Consider the following 10,974-nt stretch of genomic DNA (forward strand, 5'->3'; position numbering starts at 1 on the left):
GACCTCCTGGAGGTAGACTCTTCCTCCCCCTTCCTCACCATTTAATCTCCCCTTCCTCCCGTTACCTCCCTGGGCCAGAGTTCCTCACCCCTTACCTCCTACCTTCCTCCCCTTCCTGACTCACCCCAGAGTTCTTACCTCCTCCCTTCCCCCCCTTCCTCCTCCAGAGTTCTATACGTTACCTCCTCCTTCCTCCCCTTCCTCACCCGTTACCTCCTCCCTTCCTCTCCCCTTCCTCTCCGTGAGGTCTTTTTACCTCACTCCCTTCCTCCCCTTCCTCACCCCTTACCTCTCCTTCCCTCCCCTTCTATACCCCTTACTCCTCCCCCTTCCTCACCAGTTACTGCCTCCCTGACTCCCCCCTTCCTCCCCTTCCTTTCCCTTTTTACCCAAAATCTTCCTCCCCTTCCTAACTATACCTCCTCCCTTCCTCCCCCTTCTTTCCCTTACTCCCCCTTCCTCACCCCTTCCCTCTACAGTTTCCTCCCCTTCTCCTACCCCCTCCTCCAGGTCCCTTCCTCCCCCTTCCTCACCCTTCCTTTCCCTTACTGCCTCCCTTCCTCCCCCAGTTACTCCCTCCTTCCTTCCTCCCTTCCTTTCCCTTACCTCCCTCCCTTCCTCCCTTCCTCACCCCTTACCTCCTCCCTTCCTCATCCGTTACCTCCTCCCTTCCCCCCTTTCTCACCCCTTCCTCCCCTTGACCTCTTCCCTGCCTCCCCCTTCCTCACCCGTTACCTCCTCCCTTCCGCCCCCTTCTTTCACCCCTTACCTCCTCCCTTCCTCCCCCTTCATCACCCCTTACCTCTCCCTTCCTCCCCCTTCCTCACCCCTTACCTCCTCCCTTCCTCCCCTTCCCTCACCCCTTACCTCCTCCATTCCTCCCTTCCTCCCTTCCTCACCCCTTACCTCCTCCTTCCTCACCCCTCCTCCTCCCTTCCTCCCCCTTCCTCCCTTCCTCCCCCTTCCTCACCACCTCACCATTTAACCCCTCCCTTCCCCCTCCCCTTCCTCACCTGTTACCTCCTCCACCTCCTCCCCTTCCTCCCTTACTCCCTCCCTTCCTTCCTCCCACTTCCTCACCCCTTACTCTCCCCTTCCTCCCCCTTCCTCCCTTCCTCCCCTTCCTCACCATTTAACCCCTCCCTTCCTCCCCTTCCTCACCTGTTACCTCCTCCATTCCTCCCCCTTCCTCCCCCTTACTCCCTCCCTTCCTTCCTCCCACTTCCTCACCCCTTACCTCCTCCCTTCCTCCCCCTTCCTCACACCTTACCTCTTCCTTCCTCCCCTTCCTTTCCCCTTACCGCCTCCCCCTTCCTCCCCCTTCCTCCCTTCCTCCCCTTCCTCACCATTTAACCCCTCCCTTCCTCCCCCTTCCTCACCCTGTTACCTCCTCCCTTCCTCCCCTTCCTCACCTGTTACCTTCCCCTTCCTCACCTGTTACCTCCTCCCTTCCTCCCTTCCTCACCATTTAACCCCTCTCTTCCTCCCCTTCCTCACCCCTTACCACCTCCCTTCCTCCCCTTCCTCACCCCTTACCCCTCCTTAACTCCCCTTCCTCACCCCTTACCTCCTCCCTTCCTCCCCCTTCCTTTCCCCTTACCCCTCCCTTCCTCCCCCTTCCTCCCCCCTTCCCCCCCTTTACCTCCCCCTTCCTCCCCTTACCCCCTCCTTAACTCCCCTTCCTCACCCGTTCCCCTCCTTTCCCTTACCTCTTCCCTTCCTCACCCCTTACCTCCTCCCTTCCTCACCCCTTCCTCCTCCCTTCCTCCCCCCTTCCCCCCTTACCTCCTCCCTTCCTCCCCTTCCTCACCGCTTTACCTCCTCCCTTCCTCACCCCTTACCTCCTCCCTTCCTCCCCTTCCTCACCCCTTCCTCCTCCCTTCCTCCCCTTCCTCACCGCCCTCCCCCTTCCTCATCCGTTACCTCCTCCCTTCCTCCCCTTTCTCACCCCTTCCCCCCCTTACCTCTTCCCTGCCTCCCCCTTCCTCACCCGTTCCTCCTCCCTTCCGCCCCCCTTCTTCACCCCTTACCTCCTCCCTTCCTCCCCCTTCATCACCCCTTACCTCTCCCTTCCTCCCCTTCCTCACCCCTTACCTCCTCCCTTCCTCCCCCTCCCACCCACCCCTTACCTCCTCCATTCCTCCCCCTTCCTCCCACTTCCTCACCCCTTACCTCCCCCTTCCTCACCCCTTACCTCCTCCCTTCCTCCCCTTCCTTTCCCCTTACCGCCTCCCTTCCTCCCCCTTCCTCCCTTCCTCCCCTTCCTCACCATTTAACCCCTCCCTTCCTCCCCTTTCCTCACCTGTTACCTCCTCCATTCCTCCCCTTCCTCCCCGTTACCCCCTCCCTTCCTTCCTCCCACTTCCTCACCCCTTACCTCCTCCCTTCCTCCCCCTTCCTCACACCTTACCTCTTCCCTTCCTCCCCCAGTTCCTTTCCCCCTTACCGCCTCCCTTCCTCCCCCTTCCTCCCTTCCTCCCCCTTCCTCACCATTTAACCCCTCCCTTCCTCCTTCCTCACCTGTTACCTCCTCCCTTCCTCCCCTTCCTCACCTGTTACCTCCTCCCTTCCTCCCCCTTCCTCACCTGTTACCTCCTCCCCTTCCTCCCTTCCTCACCATTTAACCCTCTCTCTTCCTCCCCTTCCTCACCCCTTACCACCTCCCTTCCTCCCCTTCCTCACCCCCTTACCCCTCCTTAACTCCCCCTTCCTCACCCCCTTACCTCCTCCCTTCCTCCCCCTTCCTTTCCCCTTTCCTCCCCTTCCTTCCTCCCCCATCGTCTCCCCTTCCCAATCCTTAACTCCCCTTCCTCTCCCCTTACCCCTCCTTAACTCCCCTTCCTCACCCGTTACCCCTCCCTTCCTTTCCCCTTACCTCTTCCCTTCCTCACCCCTTACCTCCTCCCTTCCTCACCCCTTACCTCCTCCCTTCCTCCCCCTTCATCACCCCTTCCTCCTTCCCTTCCTCCCCCTTCCTCACCGCTTACCTCCCCCCCCTTCCTCACCCCCTCCTCCCTTCCTCCCCTTCATCACCCCCTTACCTCCTCCCTTCCTCACCGCTTACCTCCTCCCTTCCTCACCCCTTACCTCCTCCCTTCCTCACCCCTTCCTCCCTCCCCTCCTCCCCCCTTCCTCACCCGGCTACCTCCTCCCTTCCTCCCCTCCTCACCCCTTACCTCCTCCCTTCCTCCCCCTTCCTCACCATTTAACCCCTCCCTTCCCCCCTTCCTCACCCCTTACCTCCTCTCCCCTTCCTCACCCCTTACCTCCTCCCTTCCTCACCCTTCCTCACCCCTTACCTCCTCCCTTCCTCCCCTTCCTCACCATTTAACCCCTCCCTTCCTCCCCCTTCCTCACCCCTTACCTCCTCCCTTCATCACCCCTACCTCCCCCTTCCTCCCCTTCCTCACCCCTTACCTCCTCCCTCCTCCCCTTCCTCACCCCCTTACATCCTCCCTTCCTCCCCCCCCGTTACTCCCCTCCCTTCCTTCCTCCCCTTCCTCACCCCTTACCTCCTCCCTTCCTCCTTCCTTCCTCCCTTCTTCCTCACCCCTTACCTCCTCCCCCTTCCTCCCCCTTCCTCACCATTTAACCCCTCCCTTCCTCCCCCTTCCTCACCTGTTACCTCCTCCCTTCCTCCCCCTTCCTCACCTGTTACCTCCTCCCTTCCTCCCCTTCCTCACCTGTTACCGCCTCCTTCCTCCCTTCCTCCTTCCTCACCATTTAACCCCTCCCTTCCTCCCCCTTCCTCACCCCTTACCCCCTCCTTAACTCCCCCTTCCTCACCTGTTACCTCCTCTGTTCCTCCCCCTTCCTCACCTGTTACCTCCTCCCTTCCTCCCCTTCCTCACCTGTTACCTCCTCCCTTCCTCCCCCTTCCTCACCTGTTACCTCCTCCCTTCCTCCCCTTCCTCACCTGTTACCTCCTCCCTTCCTCACCATTTAACCCCCTCCCTTCCTCCCCTTCCTCACCCCCTTACCCCCTCCCCCTTCCTCCCCCATCCTCTCCCCTTCCCCCTCCTTAACCCCCCCCTTCCTCACCCGTTACTTCCTCCCTTCCTCCCCCTTCCTCTCCCCTTACCCCCTCCTTAACTCCCCCCTTCCTCACCCGTTACCCCTCCCTTCCTCCTCCCTTCCTCCCCCATTACCCCTCCATGGGATCTTTGAAATAGATACACTCAGCTAGTTCAACATTCTCCATGGGATGGAAAACAGCAGCCAGTACAAGGTGCCTTGGTTTATTAGAGTGTGTATGAAGTTCCTCTGGAAGAGGACTTTAAATGTTACTGTGGTCTCTAAGGGCGCAGATAAGAGATGTGGTAGTAGATTCATGTACTGTAAAGTTAGCTTTAAAAGGATCTATGTATCTACAGTATGTTAGACTGACGGTTCGGATGTGCTCTTGGAGAAAGGTCATGGCAACAATGTGGTTGAAATGTATTTTAGGACCTAAAAGGTCAGATATGGTGTGTTCTTAAAGGGGTAGTTCACCCCAATTTCAAACTGATTTATTTGTTTCCTTACCATGGAAGTTCATGCTATCTCAAATTCTAGCTATTTTCCCTGTAATGACTTTGTAATTATTCATACAGAAATAGTTGTTTCTTCTTCTTGTTGTGAATTAATTGCAGGCCTCTCATTCGCCTGCAGGGTGGATACCAACCAAACGTTCCAGAACGTCTGAGTGGGTCTCTCTACATCTCATGTCACCCATTTCATCATTACAGTAAGACGACACCTGATGACACATATCTGAAATCACTAGAATTTAATCACAGGTTGACTACCAACCCTTCACAAGAGTGTTAGGTAGACTGTCACAGCGGTGGTTACTGAACTCATCACAGGTTGACTACCAACCCTTCACAAGAGTGTTAGGTAGACTGTCACAGCGGTGGTTACTGAACTCATCACAGGTTGACTACCAACCCTTCACAAGAGTGTTAGGTAGACTGTCACAGCGGTGGTTACTGAACTTATCACAGGTTGACTACCAACCCTTCACAAGAGTGTTAGGTAGACTGTCACAGCGGTGGTTACTGAACTCATCACAGGTTGACTACCAACCCTTCACAAGAGTGTTAGGTAGAATCAAGTGTGTTAGAGTAGGACTGGAGGTGAGGCCTGCAGGAGGGGGGCTCTCCAGGAGAAGGGTTGGTTAGAGCAGGACTGGAGGTGAGGCCTGCAGGAGGGGGGCTCTCCAGGAGGAGGCTGGTTAGAGCAGGGCTGGAGGTGAGGCCTGCAGGAGGGGGGCTCTCCAGGAGAAGGGTTGGTTAGAGCAGGACTGGAGGTAAGGCCTGCAGGAGGGCAGCTCTCCAAGGGGAGGATGGTTAGAGCAGGACTGGGGGTATGGCCTATAGGAGGGCAACTCTCCAGGAGGAGGCTGGTTAGAGCAGGACTGGAGGTAAGGCCTGCAGGAGGGCAACTCTCCAGGAGGAGGCTGGTTAGAGCAGGACTGGAGGTAAGACCTGCAGGAGGGCAGCTCTCCAGGAGGGGGCTGGTTAGAGCAGGGCTGGAGGTAAGGCCTGCAGGAGCGCAGCTCTCCAGGAGGAGGCTGGTTAGAGCAGGGCTGGAGGTAAGACCTGCAGGAGGGCAGCTCTCCAGGAGGAGGCTGGTTAGAGCAGGGCTGGAGGTAAGACCTGCAGGGCTGGTCACCCTGTCTATGGCTCCATCAGGTAACACATTGACTGACAGGGAGACATTCAGGCTGTACCATCTGTTCTACAGAAGCATCTCTAACAGTTCACTATCTGCAGAAACACTGTGCTCAGTTAGAAGGGGTTTCCTATTGAAAACACTGTTAGAAGGGGTTTCCTATTGAAAACACTGTGTTCAGTTAGAAGGGGTTTCCTATTGAAAACACTGTGTTCAGTTAGAAGGGGTTTCCTATTGAAAACACTGTTAGAAGGGGTTTCCTATTGAAAACACTGTGCTCAGTTAGAAGGGGTTTCCTATTGAAAACACTGTTAGAAGGGGTTTCCTGTTGAAAACACTGTTAGAAGGGGTTTCCTATTGAAAACACTGTTAGAAGGGGTTTCCTATTGAAAACACTGTTAGAAGGGGTTTCCTATTGAAAACACTGTTAGAAGGGGTTTCCTATTGAAAACACAGTTAGAAGGGGTTTCCTATTGAAAACACTGATAGAAGGGGTTTCCTGTTGAAAACACTGTTAGAAGGGGTTTCCTATTGAAAACACTGTTAGAAGGGGTTTCCTATTGAAAACACTGTGTTCAGTTAGAAGGGGTTTCCTATTGAAAACACTGTGTTCAGTTAGAAGGAGTTTCCTATTGAAAACACTGTTAGAAGGGGTTTCCTATTGAAAACACTGTTAGAAGGGGTTTCCTATTGAAAACACTGTTAGAAGGGGTTTCCTATTGAAAACACTGTTAGAAGGGGTTTCATATTGAAAACACAGTTAGAAGGGGTTTCCTATTGAAAACACTGTTAGAAGGGGTTTCCTATTGAAAACACTGTTAGAAGGGGTTTCATATTGAAAAGCTAAATCAGATGACCTGAAACAGCTCAGCAGTGAAGGGCTGATTTGTACTTTTACCTGATGAATTTTCTGGTCACGACATGGAGTCTTCTTGTTTCTACAGTTTACTACTTCACCAGCAAACAGGGACAATGGCTCGTCTTCAGAGGTAAGTATCAGGTTTGAAGGTAAGACCCAGATGCAGACTGTGTCGAAGTAACAATGTTTATTTCAGCAACAGGCAAACGACAGGTCAAGGCAGGCAGGGGTCGATAACCAGAGTAGTAGGGGAAAGGTACAGGATGGCAGGCAGGCTCAGGGTCAGGGACAGACAGAGTGGTCAGGCAGGCGGGCTCAGAGTCAGGTCAGGCAGGGGTCGATAACCAGAGTAGTAGGGGAAAGGTACAGGATGGCAGGCAGGCTCAGGGTCAGGTCAGGCAGGGGTTGATAACCAGAGTAGTGGGGGGAAAGGTACAGGATGGCAGGCAGGGGTCGATAACCAGAGTAGTAGGGGAAAGGTACAGGATGGCAGGCAGGCTCAGGGTCAGGGACAGACAGAGTGGTCAGGCAGGCGGGCTCAGAGTCAGGTCAGGCAGGGGTCGATAACCAGAGTAGTAGGGGAAAGGTATAGGATGGCAGGCAGGCTCAGGGTCAGGGACAGACAGAGTGGTCAGGCAGGCGGGCTCAGAGTCAGGGACATGCAGAGTGGTCAGGCAGGCGGGCTCAGAGTCAGGGACATGCAGAGTGGTCAGGCAGGCGGGCTCAGAGTCAGGACAGTCAAGGGTCAAAACCAGGAAGGAGAGAAAAAGAGAGACTGGGGAAAAGCAGGAGCTGAGAAAAACACTGGTTGATTTGACAAACAAGACGAACTGGCAACAGACAAACAGAGAACACAGGTATAAATACCCAGGGGATAATGGGGAAGATGGGCCATACCTGGAGGGCGGGTGGAGACAATCACAAAGACAGGTGAAACAGATCAGGGCGTGACAGTAAGTGTTGTTTAAACCTTTTAAACAGGGAACATTCGTTCTGACATTTCAAGATTTCATTTTTATTTATTTACATTTGAGATAATTAGTGTACTTGTTGACATGTTACTGCATTGTTAGGAGCCAGTAACATAATCGTCTAGCTACAGCCACTAGAACGTCTGCTATAACACCAATACACTTTCATTTTGGCTTTCCAAACAAACACGGAGCAATGGCTCGTCTTCAGAGGCAACTGTTGTTTAAACCGTTTCTCTAGTAGTATCTACCCAAGCATATTACTGTACATATTACTGTCCTTAACCACTGTACAGAAACAGTACATCTGTTATAGTCCAACTCTAATCATAATATTTGTCCTATTTCACACATGTACACGTGTGTATTAATATGATTGTGTGAAATGGAAATGTGTTTTTTTGTATATCCCAACCCTCCTTTAAGATCCCCTCGGAGATCCAGGTGACATTTGAGGTACAATCCAAGAAAAAGTGATTTTTTTCACAAAAAAAAGAACGTTGAACTTGTTCTCTATTAGTTCCATGAACACAATCAACTAAATCCCATGTCTCCAAATCAACCCTGGCCCTTTAGACTGTAACAATATATCCTCTTCATAGGTCTCATTCTGAGTAGAGTAAACCTGGAAGTAAAGCCCACGGTGTGACGAGGTTGGGACTAGGTGGCATTACTCTGTCAGACAGGCAGGGGGCAGTACTCTGTCAGACAGGCAGGGGGCAGCACTATGTCAGACAGGCAGGGGGCAGCACTCTGTCAGACAGGCAGGGGGCAGCACTCTGTCAGACAGGCAGGGGGCAGTACTCTGTCAGACAGGCAGGGGTAGCACTATGTCAGACAGGCAGGGGGCAGCACTATGTCAGACAGGCAGGTGGCAGTACTCTGTCAGACAGGCAGGGGGTAGTACTCTGTCAGACAGGCAGGGGGCAGCACTATGTCAGACAGGCAGGGGGCAGTACTCTGTCAGACAGGCAGGGGTAGTACTCTGTCAGACAGGCAGGGGGCAGCACTATGTCAGACAGGCAGGGGGCAGTACTCTGTCAGACAGGCAGGGGGCAGCACTATGTCAGACAGGCAGAGGGCATTACTCTGTCAGACAGGCAGGGGGCAGTACTATGTCAGACAGGCAGGGGCATTACTCTGTCAGACAGGCAGGGGGCAGTACTCTGTCAGACAGGCAGGGGGCAGTACTCTGTCAGACAGGCAGGGGCATTACTCTGTCAGACAGGCAGGGGGCAGTACTCTGTCAGACAGGCAGGGGGCAGTACTATGTCAGACAGGCAGGGGGCAGTACTCTGTCAGACAGGCAGGTGGCAGCACTATGTCAGACAGGCAGGTGGCAGCACTATGTCAGACAGGCAGGGGGCAGTACTCTGTCAGACAGGCAGGGGGCAGTACTCTGTCAGACAGGCAGGGGGCAGTACTCTGTCAGACAGGCAGGTGGCAGCACTATGTCAGACAGGCAGGGGGCAGCACTATGTCAGACAGGCAGGTGGCAGCACTATGTCAGACAGGCAGGGGGCAGCACTATGTCAGACAGGCAGGGGGCAGTACTCTGTCAGACAGGCAGGGGGCAGTACTCTGTCAGACAGGCAGGTGGCAGCACTATGTCAGACAGGCAGGGGCAGTACTCTGTCAGACAGGCAGGGGCAGTACTCTGTCAGACAGGCAGGGGGCACTCTGTCACTCTGTCAGACAGGCAGGTGGCAGCACTATGTCAGACAGGCAGGGGCAGTACTCTGTCAGACAGGCAGGGGCAGTACTCTGTCAGACAGGCAGGGGCAGCACTCTGTCAGACAGGCAGGTGGCAGCACTATGTCAGACAGGCAGGGGCAGTACTCTGTCAGACAGGCAGGGGCAGTACTGTCAGACAGGCAGGGGGTAGCACTATGTCAGACAGGCAGGGGGCAGTACTCTGTCAGACAGGCAGGGGGCAGTACTCTGTCAGACAGGCAGGGGCAGTACTCTGTCAGACAGGCAGGGGGTAGTACTCTGTCAGACAGGCAGGGGGCAGCACTATGTCAGACAGGCAGGGGGCAGTCACTCAGGGGGCAGCACTGTCAGACAGGCAGGGGCATTACTCTGTCAGACAGGCAGGGGGCAGTACTATGTCAGACAGGCAGGGGGCAGTACTCTGTCAGACAGGCAGGGGGCAGTACTCTGTCAGACAGGCAGGGGGCATTACTCTGTCAGACAGGCAGGGGGCACTCTGTCAGACAGGCAGGGGCAGTACTCTGTCAGACAGGCAGGGGCAGTACTCTGTCAGACAGGCAGGTGGCAGCACTATGTCAGACAGGCAGGTGGCAGGCACTATGTCAGACAGGCAGGGGGCAGTACTCTGTCAGACAGGCAGGGGGCAGTACTCTGTCAGACAGGCAGGGGGCAGTACTCTGTCAGACAGGCAGGTGGCAGCACTATGTCAGACAGGCAGGGGGCAGCACTACAGACAGGCAGGTGGCAGCTGTCAGACAGGCAGGGGGCAGCACTATGTCAGACAGGCAGGGGGCAGTACTCTGTCAGACAGGCAGGGGCAGTACTCTGTCAGACAGGCAGGGGCAGCACTATGTCAGACAGGCAGGGGGCAGTACTCTGTCAGACAGGCAGGGGCAGGTCAGACAGGCAGGGGGAAGCACTCTGTCAGACAGGCAGGGGAAGCACTCTGTCAGACAGGCAGGTGGCAGCACTATGTCAGACAGGCAGGGGGCAGTACTCTGTCAGACAGGCAGGGGCAGTACTCTGTCAGACAGGCAGGGGGTAGCACTATCAGACAGGCAGGTGGCAGGTCAGACAGGCAGGGGCAGTACTCTGTCAGACAGGCAGGGGGCAGTACTTCAGACAGGCAGGGGTAGACTATGTCAGACAGGCAGGGGGCAGTAGTCAGACAGGCAGAAGTACTCTGTCAGACAGGCAGGTGGCAGTACTCTGTCAGACAGGCAGGGGGCAGTACTCTGTCAGACAGGCAGGTGGCAGTACTCTGTCAGACAGGCAGGGGGCAGCACTCTGTCAACAGGCAGGTGGCAGCACTATGTCAGACAGGCAGGGGGCAGTTAGGGGGCAGCACTTTATCTGTCAGACAGGCAGGGATCCTGAGGGCAGAGTGGCTGCAGCCTGCCAAGTCAAGGGATGGGGAGGGGGCAGTCTGTGCCTGGCAGGGGCAGTGGCAGGCAGCAGCAAGTCAGGGATGGGGAGGAGTCTGTGCCTGACAGGCAGGGGGCAGTGGCTGCAGCAAGTCAAGGGAGGGGGTAGGAGTCTGTCAACAGGCAGGTGTCAGCACTATGTCAGAGAAGGTGGCATGGTGAAGGGAACCTGAGGGCAGAGTGGGGCCTGCCAGTGGCTGCAGCCTGCCAAGTCAAGGGATGGGGAGGAGTCTGTGCCTGAGGGCAGTGGCTGCAGCCAAGTCAAGGGATGGGGAGGAGTCTGTGCCTGAGGGAGAGGGTGGCATGGTGGGGGAACTGGGGGCAGTGGCTGCAGCCTGCCAAGTCAAGGGAT

The sequence above is a fragment of the Oncorhynchus nerka genome, linkage group LG27, assembly GCF_034236695.1.
Source record: "Oncorhynchus nerka isolate Pitt River linkage group LG27, Oner_Uvic_2.0, whole genome shotgun sequence".
Lineage (NCBI taxonomy): Eukaryota > Metazoa > Chordata > Actinopteri > Salmoniformes > Salmonidae > Oncorhynchus > Oncorhynchus nerka.